Below are 14553 nucleotides of genomic sequence, written 5' to 3' on the forward strand. Positions count from 1 at the left end.
AAGTCGGAGAGGTAGCTGGTGAGAGGTTGGCCGGTGGTGATCATCCAGGTTGGATCGTTTGATGCGGTGCAGGATGAGGCCAGTTGTTAGTGAATAGTATTGATTTTAGAGCTGAAGAAGTCCAGGAAAGCAGTGCACTGATCTGTGGAACTGTCTGGTGGGAGGGTTTTGGGTGTCTGAATCAGGCGGCTGACTGTTGAGAAGAGGACTGTTGTTGCCTGTGCCAGTGTTGATGAGGTTGGAGTAGTAAGTGGATTTGGCAGTGGTAAGGGCACGGTGCCCCGTTTTGATTAATTAATTTTGATAATTAATTTTGATAAATAATCTTCTTTATTAATTATTAATAATTATCGAAATACGTCTATTAATAGCTCTTTAATAACTGGACCAGCACCCCCTTTGTGGCACAAGACTAGGCGCTTTCCAGAGACCCAGAACATGAACATAAACCTCAGAGCAATTATTACATAAACAATGGCAGGTAAAAACTCCCCTAGTGGGAAAAGCCTTAAGCCAAACAGTGGAAAGAAAAAGTCCCCTTTAGGAGGGAAGAAACCTGGACCAGGACCTGGATCATAAGGAGAAACCTGGACCAGGACCTGGATCATAAGGGGGTAGAAACCTGGACCAGGACCTGGATCATAAGGGGGTAGAAACCTGGACCAGGACCTGGATCATAAGGGGGTAGAAACCTGGACCAGGACCTGGATCATAAGGAGAAACCTGGACCAGGACCTGGATCATAAGGGGGGGCCCTCCTGCTGAAGACCAGCTGGGCAGAGCAGGAAAAGGGAAAACAGACAGAGAGAATAAAGAATAGAGAAAGGAGAGACAGACACAATGTCTCTCCAATGTCTCTCTGAAATACTGGGATGACTATATAAGCATATATATACACCAGACACTGAGGTGGTCATATAAACACTTTATTATCTTTCAAATATGCATTTGTTTTCACATTTCATTGCACATTGTCTCTTATATTAAAAATATATGTAACTCATTCGTTGTTTTATACCACAATTATTCCCCAATTGTTATATGATAAAGGTCCATGATATATTTACCAAACAATTTATCAAGAAAGCAACATCCCCAGTCCAATCTAAATATATATTTGTTTTTTTTTATTAAAACTTTGCAGCCATATTAATACATGAGTAAAATGTCTCTTAATGCCGTGATTAAGAATCACTGTGGTTATAATTATAATGCTTACAGATTTTTAGGTCATTAATCACACATAGGAAGTGAACATTTTCAAATATTTAGAGGATTTCTTACTCAGACATTAGTAAGTACCAGGACAGCGATGCTGAGACAAAGAAAGGAAGACTGAACAGCTCTGTTTGATGAAGATGCTGGTGTTGCATCTTGTGGACTGTTAGTAGTCGTTGTACGGACAGAGTAACTACAGCTTTCCACATTACCCACCCCATCCACAGTCACCAAGTGTACATCTGGAGAGCAGCAGGATGAGGTATAGTTCACCAGCGTGTTGTTGTCAGCTGTCATGCTGGTGTTCAGGGTGCCATTGCCTTCTCGGAGCCTGACGCTGTCGATCCCAGTCCCGTTAGACCCATCGCTCACCAGAACAGAGAGCTCCCACATCGACTGGCTGCAGGTTTCAGAGCAGTTGGACTGCAGGCTGAGCAGCTGACACTCTGGCTGAATGAAGTCAGTTACCTGTGAGGAGGTGAAAATAGAAGGTAATGTCAGTCAGTAACCACAATGATGCTTTAGACCAGGGGTGTCAAATGTGCGGCCTGCAGGCCGCATGCGGCCCGAGAGAAGGTTCCAACGCAAAAAAATGAAATGTTAATTTACTAAAAAGGAAGGCATAAATAATTGCCATGAATTACAGCATATCCGATAATATATTTCTTCTACAAATCCATCGTTTTTCCACAAATAGAGCAGTTTTCGGAATTTTTTTAGTTTTCTAGAATGCATTTGCCGATTTTATTTCTTTGTAGACGGTTGTTTATTTTTATTAACTGACTACTATTATATATTTTCGCAGGAAAAATATCACTGCTAAAAAAGATGATAGAAGATATTTATTCGGAGAATTTCAGTTTTTAATACAGTTTTTGAATACGAGGATAGTGACAAAGTAAAACAGTTAAAAGAGAAGTGCTGACTTTTTCGGCACACTGGCGTAAATATCCACGCCGATTTTTAAAAATAAATACACCTAATTGTACTGGAAAAATCTCTAAATCACAAAGAAACACTCTCAGATGTAATAAGAAAGATCTTGCTTTTAATTAAATTTCCGGGTCTCCCGGGGGGGGCTGGGCCGTGGACGTGGGGGCCCCACTCGGAGGGCCCGGCCCTGCCTGGGTGGGGGGTGGCTGTCTGCGCTGGGGGGGCATTGCTGCCTTGGTCCTCCGTTGCTGAGCGGGGGCCGAGTGCCCCTGCGGATGTGGGGACTCCGTGACCCTTGGGGTGTCCGCTGGGGTGGCCTCGGGGGGGGGGGTGGGGCCGGGTCCGGGGATTGGGCCTCCCCTGACCGGGGGGTGCACGGGCGGGCGCGGCAGCGGGGCGGCACCATTCCCAGGTGTCTATGTCTTATGTTGTCAGTATGAATGGGAGGATGTTGGACCGTTTCCCCCTCCGTCTGGGGGCTCCGGCGGCGCCGGGGGGGCCCGTGGAGGTACGGTGGGGCCCTGGCCCGGCTCGGAGGGCCGGCCCCCGTCTACTGGATGGCCGGTGGGGGGGCGCGGGTGTCTTATCAGGGCCGGCTTTGCTGGCCCTGCTTCCTGGCTTCGGCCTCCGCTCCCCCTCCTTCCCCCCCACACGATTCATACGCACATAGGCAAAGGGCGGGGGGTCCGGGTCGCATTGTCCCGCGTGGCCCGTCACTCCCCGCCTCACGGTTTTAACAGCAAAATAGACACTGCACATTCAACACTTAATAACTACATTTGACAAGGACACGTAGTTCGGGAGGGGGCGGGTCGGTGTCAAATCAATACTTGGCCCTCCCCCTCCCTGTTTTTATGGCATTAATCACATGCACTCAACACCAGGGGCGGGAGGGGGTCCCACATCACCCGCGTCCCCTCACCGGCCTGGGATAGGTGGGTCGGGGTACCCGGGCCCGGCGGGGCTCGCCGTGCAGCCTGGGGCGCCTTCTGGTGGTGCTGGACCCCCCCCGGGGAGGGGGAAACGGTGCGTGATTGTGTGTCTGTGTCGGTGAGAATGCGGTATGGAAGGGTCCTGCCATGGAGGATTTGAGCCTCCATTGGCAGGACATCAAAACTTAATAATTTATCAATATTATATTATACAAAGATGGTTATTATTATTATTATTATTATTATTATTATTATTATTATTATTATTATTATGTATAGTATATCATATTATTATTAGTATAGATATCGGATAGGTGAATGGATGAATGAATGGGATGCCTGGGTCTGGGGCCCTCCGTTGTCGGGCCTGCACGTGTGTCGCCTTGTTGGGGGGTTCCCTCTCTCCGGGCCCATCTCCGGTCCCCCCCGCTGCCTCTGCGGCGGGGCGCCCCTCTGGTCTTGGAGGGCCACTTTCGTGGGGGGGGCGGGTGCGCCTGCCCGCGTCGGCGGCCGGGGCGGCTTTGTCTCTCCGGGCGGGCTGGCCCTCTGCTGGGTGGGGGTCGTTGGCCTGAAGGGTGAGGGCCTCCTGGCCGCGTGTCCGGCCCGGACCGGGTGGCCGGGGATTGCCTGGGTCGCGGTCCGCTGCCGCGGGATCCCTGGCTGCTTCTTCCCACGCCGTGGGGCCCCCGCCCGCGGACCCCCTCGGCCACTGCCGGGGGGGTCGCAGGCGGTGGGTTGCCTCCCTCCTGCTTCGCCGGTGGCCTGGGTTCCGGGATCTTCCGTGTCGGCCTCTGGTCTCGCGGGTGGCGGGGTTGCTCCCCCCCCTCCCCCACTATAGATACACTTCAGGTAGAGCTTTGTTTGGTTTATTACACACACACACACCCACACACACACACACACCCACACACACACACACACACATATAGCCACTTAGTCACATGCATATACACAAACATACACAGCCACACAAACATATACATACACACACACACACACACACACACACACACACACACACACACACACACACACACACACATACGCATGATCATATACATACACACACATACACATAGACATACACACTGGCTTGTTCACCTGCATGCTGGCTCTCTAGTTTTTGGGTTTAGGTAGCGGTAGCGATAGCTTAGCTCAGACTGCGATCAGATCTCAAGATTTAGGTCGATTGCTGTTGTTGTTTTGGTTGGCTCCGTGCCGGTTTCGTGTTTTGTTTGTGGTTTTTTGTTGCAGATTTCCAGTGCGTGTTCCCATGTGTTCCTGCTTCCTGGATTGGCAGTGGATGTCGTCACCCCGCCCCCCCCCCAAAAAAAAAAAAAATAAATCACTGGGTTTGTATGTGTATATTTATGTATGTGTACGCATATGTATGCGTATATATATGTATATATATTAAATATAGTAATAATGCACATGTGTATGCTTTTGGTTTCTACCGTCATGGTATCAATCATTAATATGTGTGCAGACAAGGGAAGAAAAAAAAAAAAAAAAAAAAAAATTAAATTTCCTATGAAAAAGCGAAATATAAAAAAAATATACTTTTTTCTGTTTATCTTTGTAAAATGATATTAAAATTATCTCACATAATTTGAAAAAAAACGAGAAATTTCAAGAAAAGATCCTGAAGATCCTTATTTTACATAATTAGAGTGTTAAAATTAACTAAACTGATATTGGATTAGATAACAATAGTAAAAAAAAAAGAATTAGAGAAAACATTTTCCTCACCGTTTTTGTTATTTTGAGCGTGCGGCCCGCGAGAAAAAAATACGGCCCACCAAGCAAAATGAGTTTGACACCCCTGCTTTAGACTGTACAGAAATATACATTTCTTACTAAAATGAGGCATTACCGGTTTCAGGACGGTGAAACGCAGCACTTCATAGTTTGAGTCTGTGCCCCCTGGAGACGTGGCCTCAATGGTGAGGGTGACACCAGTACCTGATGTGGTGCTGGAAGGAGCTGTGATGATCATGGTACCATTAGCACTGCCTCCGTTTTCCAGGAATAAAACTGATGGAAAACTCAAAGGAAAGGTTTGGTCATTGGTAGCTTGGATGGTGAATCTTCCTCCTGCCCCGCTTGTCATCACAGAGAAGTGAACTTGAAAAGGTGATCCTGGCTCTAGGACACTGTCTGAATCAGTCTAAAATCAGAAGAAAAAGAGATTAAAATATACAATTAGAGCAACTGACTTTAAATGACTATTAACATAAAAAGATTTAAGTTGCTGGATTTTCTTACAGAGGAAACACTGAGGGTGGAAGCTCTTAGTCTGGTGGGTGATTGTCTTTGGAAGATCTCAGGAGATGCTCTGGTGATGCTGCTGTTCTTCTGCCCCTTCACCAGTACCACAAACTCAAATGACGGGATCTCGTCAAACCGGGCGAAGAATTCTCCTCCCCCCTGAGACTCCACTCTGGCATTAACCTGCCCTGACCCTGACGATTCCATCAGAGTGACCTCTGTGACTGTGGCAGAGTCACCTCCAATTAGTGTTACCATCAAAGTACCATTGACACCTTCAAAAGAAAAATAAATAAATGTAGTACTTTACATGTACTACATTGAATAATCCTTGAATGGAAGTTCCCTTACCAGCTGAGGGACGACTGTCTTCAAGATCAAAGCCTTCAAACGGTCCCTGCCACATTTTAATAAAGTCAAACAGGAAGTCAATGGGACTTTCACCTGCAAATATAGCAGAAAACAAAGACAACAATTCAGCCACAGTGGCCACACGCTTCCAAAAATGGAGCTGATAAGCAGTGTTTTTCAGATTTCTTCTCTAACTTCTTTGCATATTTCTCACCATTATGCTGTTTCAATTGTAAGTCAACTGAAAAACTAAACAACGCCACCCTAATAACAGATTTCTTTCAAAATTAAAAAACATTTGGAGTAATTTTAATTTGTATGAATTTTAGCATCAGACATCATCACAAAACATAAAACAGAAATATTACCAATCTACCTTGCTAGGTGTCCCTTTGTTTTGTGATTTGGTCAAACCAGACATTAATAATACAAATGTTTTATTTTTATTCAGCAATGTAATCTTGACGGTCTCACCTATAACCTTCAGAGTGTAGGGATTTGTTGAGTCCATTCTTATTTCCCACATTCCCACTTATGTTTGAAGCTGCAGGGTGTGGAAGTTTCCCACCGACTTCACTGTGATGATTGACGATCCTGTTTTAGTGGTGCTTTGAATCACACCTAAAATGAAAAATAGAAACAATGAGCAGAACTGAATAAATTGTGAATCTTTTTTTTTAAATAACAGAGAAAATGTGATTTGTAAATCACTACATATCAACCAATATCATTTACATCAACCAATATCAAAACCATCATGTTCACCTGAGGGATTGATGAGTGTAAAATCGACAGAAATCCCAGTAATGTAAATCGTCAGGTTTTTTACTGACTCATCAACTGTGAATGTGAAAGTTTCAGCCTTTCCGGTGCTCCTTGCTGCTTGGAGAAGGGTCACCTACAAAACCAAACAGAATTAAAGCTGCAAGCAGCGATGAACGGTCCTCCACCCTTGTGCACGTTCAGGCTGCAGTGGAAGCTTGTATGACTTGCATGTAGATTCTTCAGGCCTGGACATTTAGTGGATGACACCACCCACGACTCTCTATAGCAAACCATTCAAAAGTTATGGCAGAAAGTAGGAACTATCAAATATCGACCAATCAGATGAAGGGGTGAGGCTAATTTGCACCAATTAAGGTGAAGGAGTCAAAACCCGAGTCCGATGACACCACCCACGACTCTTTATGTCATACCATTCAAAATGTATTGCAGAAAATACTATCTATCAAATATCAACTAATCAGAAGAAGGGGCGGGGCTAATTCAGGCCAATGAAGGTCAAGTACTCAATACCGAGTCCGATGACACCACCCACATGTCTTTATCACAACCCTTTCACAAGTTATGGCAGAGAATAGGAGCTATCAAATATGGACCAATCAGAAGAAGGGGGGGTGCGCTTTTTGGCGTCTATCGTCAACGCTTTTGACTGAGAAAAGTAATGCGCGTCGTCGCAGGATGGAGACGCACATTTTGATGTATAACACACCTGGGTGCACGTTACGGTTCAGGCCGTATTAACTGCCGAAGGGATGGCATAAATTTAGCCAAAATTACACGATTCATTCAAAATGGCTGACTTCCTGTTCGGTTTCGGCCATGGCGCCAAGAGACTTTTCTTTAAGTTGTGACATGATACAGGTGTGTACCGATTTTCGTGCATGTACGTCAAACCGTATTGTGGGGCTTGAGGCACAAAGTTTTCTAGGGGGCGCTGTTGAGCCATTAGGCCACGCCCATTAATGCAAACCATTAAATATAACATTTTTCGCCAGGCCTGACTTGCGTGCAAAATTTGGTGACTTTTGGGGCACGTTTAGGGGGAAAAAAGGCCCTCCTTTTGTCTGAAACATAAAAAAGATGAAAGAAAAGATTCTTACAGATACAACAGGGCCTTCGAAATGAGGACCTTTTTGCCCCCATTTCGTCGGAAAAATAAAGAAAGAAGAAAGAAGAAAAAATTCCCACAGAGACAATAGGGCCTTCGCACTGTAAGTGCTCGGGCCCTAATTAATGACACAAGGAAAACAGGTACCTGGGAGGAGCTGGTGGATTGTGTAATGATGCTGATGGCCTCGAGAAGCTGATCTTTAGAGACTTCAATAGCCTGACCCCCTGAAGCCTGAGAAAGCTCACTGTACAGCTGAACATCCGATCTCACCATCCGACGGCTATGTTGCTGCTGTGGATTATTACTAGCTTGTCTTCGATGACGAGACCCTAGTATGTCTGTAATCAGGCAGTTCACCTTAAACAAAATGAGCTGAGTGAGGATAATGGCCTTTATTATTGGTCTCCTGCATGGTTCAAAATGTATATCTTTATATGTATAATTTTGCTGCCTAATACAGAATTAGTGTTTGAACTATCATAACTTCAGTGTAGTTACTATACACTACTTATTCATTTTTTAAACTTTTTTCTTGACACAGAACGACTCACCACTGACTTGCTCTGCTCTATGAGTGCCATCACCGGGTTCATCAGGTGCACGTCTTTAGGGTCCGCATCCGTGAAGACAAAGATATCAGAATTGGAGGGAGTGCCAGTTAAAGCCAGCTGTGTAAGGAAGAAAAAGAATAACAGAAGAAAACATTAGTTTAAGATTCCAAGAGAAGATTTTAGTAGCCTCTGTGACGTCACAAAACCTGAAGAGCTGAAAGACTCATTTCTGGAGTATCTCCACCACCGGTTGCTGTAAGTGAGTTAATCCACTTCTTAAAAAGTTCAGGGTCTGTGGTCCTTTTCAGTGGACCAAAATCTGCCCAGATGGATGAAAAAGCATGTATTATGTAAAAAAAAGTATGTATATACTGTATGTACTGTACACTCAGTGGGCATTTTATGTAGAATAAATCTATAACATCGACTACAAAAAACAAAGATAAACAGGAATGTAAAATCTGTTCTACCTGGATCATTGAACGGTACAAGAATATAAGATGAGGGCTCATCCTCTGTTCCCACTTTAAAGTCGATTATAATGGTCGTGACAGTTCTCACGGCTGCAATATCATCGCTCATGCTTCCTGTTGTGTCAATCACAAAACAAAGGGCTTTACCCTTTGAGATTTCCATCATCCTGCAGAATGAAAGGACAATTCCGGGGAGTTAAAACTTTGTAAAATCTTTCTTCCTTTCTAGTCCATTCAATGAACGTGTGTAAAAGTTCATACTGAAGGAAGTGTATGTCCCCAGCAGCCCCTCGAACATCCTCCAGGAGCTCACTGGTTGCAGCTATCGCCAGATTTGCAGCTTCAAAGTGGAGATGGCCGTGGCTGGAAGTTGGTGTATCTTTGTTAATTCCACCTTTAGGCTCAAATAAACTTGTTGTATCAGGACGGTTACCGTAGCTGCATTTACCTGTTCATCATCAAAATAAGGAAAAAAAAGTTTGATTGTTTGATCTTTTTTTCTCTTTTTTACATTGAAAACATCCATCCATCCATCCATCCATCCATCCATCCATCCATCCATCCATCCATCCATCGTCCGCCGCTTATCCGTTCCCGGGTCGCGGGGGCAGCAGTCTCAACAGAGATGCCCAGACTTCCTTCACCCCAGACACTTCCTCCAGCTCTTCCTCCAGCTCTTCCCCCAGCTCTTCCCCCAGCTCTTCCTCCAACACTTCCTCCAGCTCTTCCTCCATCTCTTCCTCCATCTCTTCCTCCATCTCTTCCTCCATCTCTTCCTCCAGCTCTTCCCCTAGACTCGTCCTCCAGACACTTCCTCCAGCTCTTCCTGGGGAGTCCGAGACGTTCCCAGGCCAGCTGAGAGACATAGTCTCTCCAGGGTGTCCTGGGTCTTCCCCGGGGTCTCCTCCCGGTGGGACATGCCTGGAACACCTCCCTAGGGAGGAGGGACATGCCTGGAACACCTCCCTAGGGAGGAGGGACATGCCTGGTACACCTCCCTAGGGAGGAGGGACATGCCTGGAACACCTCACTAGGGTGGAGGGACATGCCTGGAACACCTCCCTAGGGAGGATCCAGGAGGATCCGGTACAGATGCCCAAGCCACCTCAGCTGACTCCTCTCAATGTGAAGGAGCAGCGGCTCGACTCCGAGCTCCTCCCGGGTGACCGAACTCCTCACCCTATCTCTAAGGGAGCATCCAGCCACCCTGCGGAGGAAACTCATCTCTAAGGGAGCGTCCAGCCACCCTGCGGAGGAAACTCATCTCTAAGGGAGCGTCCAGCCACCCTGCAGAGGAAACTCATCTCTAAGGGAGCGTCCAGCCACCCTGCGGAGGAAACTCATCTCTAAGGGAGCGTCCAGCCACCCTGCGGAGGAAACTCATCTCCAAGGGAGCGTCCAGCCACCCTGCAGAGGAAACTCATCTCTAAGGGAGCGTCCAGCCACCCTGCGGAGGAAACTCATCTCTAAGGGAGCGTCCAGCCGCCCTGCGGAGGAAACTCATCTCTAAGGGAACGCCCAGCCACCCTGCGGAGGAAACTCATCTCGGCCACTTGTATCCGTGATCTTGTCCTTTCGGTCACTACCCAAAGTTCATGACCATAGGTGAGGGTAGGTGCGTAGATTGACCGGTAAATCGAGAGCTTCACCTTTCGACTCAGCTCCTTCTTCACCACGACGGTCCGGTACATCGACCGCATAACTGCGGACGCTGCACCGATCCGTCTGTCAATCTCCCGCTCCATCGTTCCCTCACTCGTGAACAAGATTCCGAGATACTTGAACTCCTCCACCTGAGGCAGGACTTCTCCACCCACCCGGAGAAGGCACGCCACCCTTTCCTGGTGGAGAACCATGGCCTCGGTCTTGGAGGTGCTGATCCTCATCCCTGCCGCGTCGCACTCGGCCTCAAATCGCCCCAGCACATGATGAAGGTCCCGGTCCGATAAAGCCAACAGGACAACGTCATCCACAAAAAGCAGAGATGAAATGGTTCCTGTGGTTCCCAAACCGGATCCCCTCCAGCCCCTGGCTGCGCCTGGAAATCCTGTCCATAAAAATTATGAACAGGACCGGTGACAAAGGGCAGCCCTGCCGGAGTCCAACATGCACTGGGAACAAGTCTGATCTACTTGTTCTTGTTGTCCAGGCACATAACATGATACAGTATAAAAAAACAATTCAACTTCCTTCCCTTGCCCTTTTTTGATACTTTGTGTGACATCTTTTATTATAAGTATTTTTGGTTAAGTTGGCCAATCTCTGTCTGTCTGTAGACTGACACTGTGTGCAAATATCAACATACCACAATAGTGTAACAAGTTACAGTACGTTATGTAAAAATACCATGCAGTCTGAACCTAAACATTTGTGCCTCCCTCAAAGACTGTTGGAGGTGATTGACTACTATAACACAGTATAACATAGATAAATTACTGACGCAAAACCATTGTTAACTTTGATGCAGCTTCATGGGCTCCAAAATCCAATTACTGATGTAAAAATGAAAAGGTCACAGTATTCTGAGCAGCCAGTGATACTAAACCAATAATGGATCATAGATTCAGGATTCAGTGCATTCTTTTTGCTCTCCACACCATGTTTATGTGGCTTGTGCTCACAACTCTAAAGCAGAAGTTTCTGATCAGCCTGGTTCACTAGCTTTTTTCCTTCATATCACATAGGGCTAAAAATCAAGATAATGAAAAATTATACGAAAATCTTCACCTGCAGGTTTAAAGGGTAAAATTGAAAAGTATCCAGAAGTAAGTATCTTTTCCTCGAGGATATCCTCCAAAATGTTGTTTGTGCAGTCGTCTCCATCACAGTTTCGGCAGGTTGCTCTGGCTTTATCTGCAGTTTGTATATATTATTAAACAGTGACAAAATGATCCCAGAAATATATTACACACACACACACACACACACACACACACACACACACTCTCATATCTTTTAACCTGCTATTTTTCCAATATCGGCCTTTGGTCTGATAAGATTGGAGTTTGGGACTTGGTTCCCCAGTTCCACCCAGTTACTGTGACTGTAGAAATCCTACATGTTTAGCAAAGAAAACCGAGATGGAAGAAAAATGCTCCTGTTATGTATATCTTCATTTACACACAAAGATGTTTTTTTTTATGATTTAAGCATTTATATACCTGTAAAGTGTGGAGTATTCTTCCCAGGATTGCCGTCGCTGAAGTAAAGCTCTGAACCTTGTTGGCAGCTTTTTTTTTTTTTTTTTTTTTTTCTTTTTTTTTTTTTTTTACCTTGTCTGCACACATATTATTGAATTATACCATGACGGTAGAAACCAAAAGTGTATATATGTGCATTATTACTATATGTAATATATACATATATATACGCACACATATGCGTACACATACATAAATATACACATACAAACCCAGTGTTTTTTTTTTTTTTTTTTTTTTTTTTTTTTTTTTTTTTTTTTTTGGGGGGGAGGGGGTGGGGGGGGGGGGGGGTGACGACATCCGCTGCCAATCCAGGAAGCAGGAACACACGGAGACACACGTCAAGCACTGGAAATCTGCAACAAAAAAACCACAAACAAAGCACGAAACCGGCACGGAGCCAACCAAAACACGAACAGCAATCGACCTAAATCTTGAGATCTGATCGCAGTCTGAGCTAAGCTATCGCTACCGCTACCTAAACCCAAAAACTAGAGAGCCAGCATGCAGGTGAACAAGCCAGTGTGTATGTCTATGTGTGTGTGTGTGTATGTATATGATCATGCGTGTGTGTGTGTGTGTGTGTGTGTGTGTGTGTGTGTGTGTGTGTGTGTGTGTGTGTGTGTGTGTGTGTGTGTGTGTGTGTGCATGTGACTAAATGACTATATGTGTGTATGTGTGTATGTGTGTGTGTGTGTGTGTGTGTGTGTGTGTGTGTGAAATAAACCAAACAAAGCTCCACCTGAAGTGTATCTATAGTGGGGGAGGGGGGGGAGCGACCCCGCCACCCGCGAGACCAGAGGCCGACAAGGAAGAGCCCGGAACCCAGGCCACCGGCAAACCCCACAGAGGGGAGAAGTAGGAGGGAGGCAACCCACCGCCTGCGAGGCCCCCCCCCCGCCCGGCGGCGGCCGAGGGGGCCCGCGGGCGGGGCCCCCACGGCGCGGAAAGAAGCAGCCAGGGATCCCGCGGCGGCGGATCGCGACCCAGGCAATCCCCGGCCACCCGGTCCGGGCCGGACACGCGGCCAGGAGGCCCTCACCCTTCAGGCCAACGACCCCCACCCGGCAGGGGGCCAGCCTGCCCGGAGAGACAGAGCCGCCCCGGCCGCCGACGCGGGCAGGCGCACCCGTCCCCCACGAAAGTGGCCCTCCAAGACCAGAGGGGCGCCCCGCCGTAGAGGCAGCGGGGGGGACCGGAGACGGGCCCGGAGAGAGGGAACCCCCCAACAAGGCGACACCCGCGCAGGCCCGACAACGGAGGGCCCCAGACCCAGGCATCCCATTCATTCATCCATTCACCTATCCGATACCTATACTAATAATAATATAATATACTATACATAATAATAATAATAATAATACTAATAATAATAATAATAATAATAATAACCATCTTTGTATAATATAATATTGATAAATTATTAAGTTTTTGATGTCCTGCCAATGGAGGCTCAAATCCTCCATGGCAGGACCCTTCCATACCGCATTCTCACCGACACAGACATACAATCACGCACCGTTTCCCCCTCCCCGGGGGGGTCCAGCACCGCCAGAAGGCACCCCAGGCTGCACGGCGGGCCCCGCCAGGCCCGGGTAACCCGACCCACCCGTCCGAGGCCCAGGCCGGTGAGGGAACGCGGGCGATGTGGGACCCCCCCTTGTTGGCAGCTTTAATAGCTGACAAACCATCTGTGATGATCTTCTGTCCTTCTGTTAACTGCTCATCATGGCAGTGAAACTTTGGGTCAAAGACTTTAATGATGTCTGTGTTTTTTCTTTGGATCCGCTTGATGGTTTTACGGAAGGTCTTGGAGGATTTCCGTGCTCCACATGCAGCAGCAACTGACTCGGGAGTAAAAGACTGAGGCTACACAAATACACATGCCTTTACAGTCTCTTTAAACACAACCATATTTTTTGACACAAAATCATTGAAAAAGTTTGAAGTATATATTTTAGATTTTGGTGAATTGAATTTCTTACAGGAAAAGTGAATCTCTTTCCATCAGCCACGGCCAGCGTGCGGCACACCCGCAGTGTGGCATCTAAGATGGCTCTCTCAGTGATCTTTTCATGAGTCATATAGTCTGATTGGATTTTAAATCCATGAAATCCATGAACTTCACTCTGCACAAGCAAGAGACACAACGCCACCAACCAAGACATCGCTGCACAACCTGGAACTGATAGAATTAACACAAATAAAATTATATCGCTGCACAACCTGGAACTGATAGAATTAAGAAATTATACTATATGGTATGTTTCATGAAACTCTCTTCTGAAAGGTATAGACAACTTGTATGTGAAGAAGCATCTATCAGAGTACAGGAATCTGGCTGTTTTCTTTTACTATATATTTTGTCTTTCTTACTTCTTCTTTTAAGTTTTATCTGTATGGACCAATCAGATGAAGGGGGGGGGGGCTTTTTGGCGTCTATCGTCGCCATGGTAACGCTTTTAACTGAGAAAAGTAATGCGCGTCGTTGCAGGATGGAGACGCACATTTTGATGTACAACACACCTGGGTGCACGTTACGGTTTGGGCCGCATTAACTGCGGAAGGTATGGCATAAATTGCGCCAAAATTACATGATTAATTCAAAATGGCCGACTTCCTGTTCTGTTTGGGCCATGGTGACAAGAGACTTTTATTTAAGTTGCGACATGATACAGGTGTGTACCGATTTTCGTGCATGTACGTCAAACCGTATTGTGGGGCTTGAGG

At 46.4% G+C, this 14553-nt stretch overlaps 1 pseudogene; it reads right to left on the reverse strand.

The window, feature by feature from the left end:
* Nucleotides 1-1284: 1284 nt before the first annotated feature.
* On the reverse strand, nt 1285-13991 carry LOC133447407 (von Willebrand factor A domain-containing protein 7-like; annotated as a pseudogene).
* Between the last annotated feature and the right edge of the window lie 562 nt (nt 13992-14553).

This window comes from Cololabis saira, chromosome 7, assembly GCF_033807715.1.
Source record: "Cololabis saira isolate AMF1-May2022 chromosome 7, fColSai1.1, whole genome shotgun sequence".
Classification (NCBI taxonomy): Eukaryota; Metazoa; Chordata; class Actinopteri; order Beloniformes; family Belonidae; genus Cololabis; species Cololabis saira.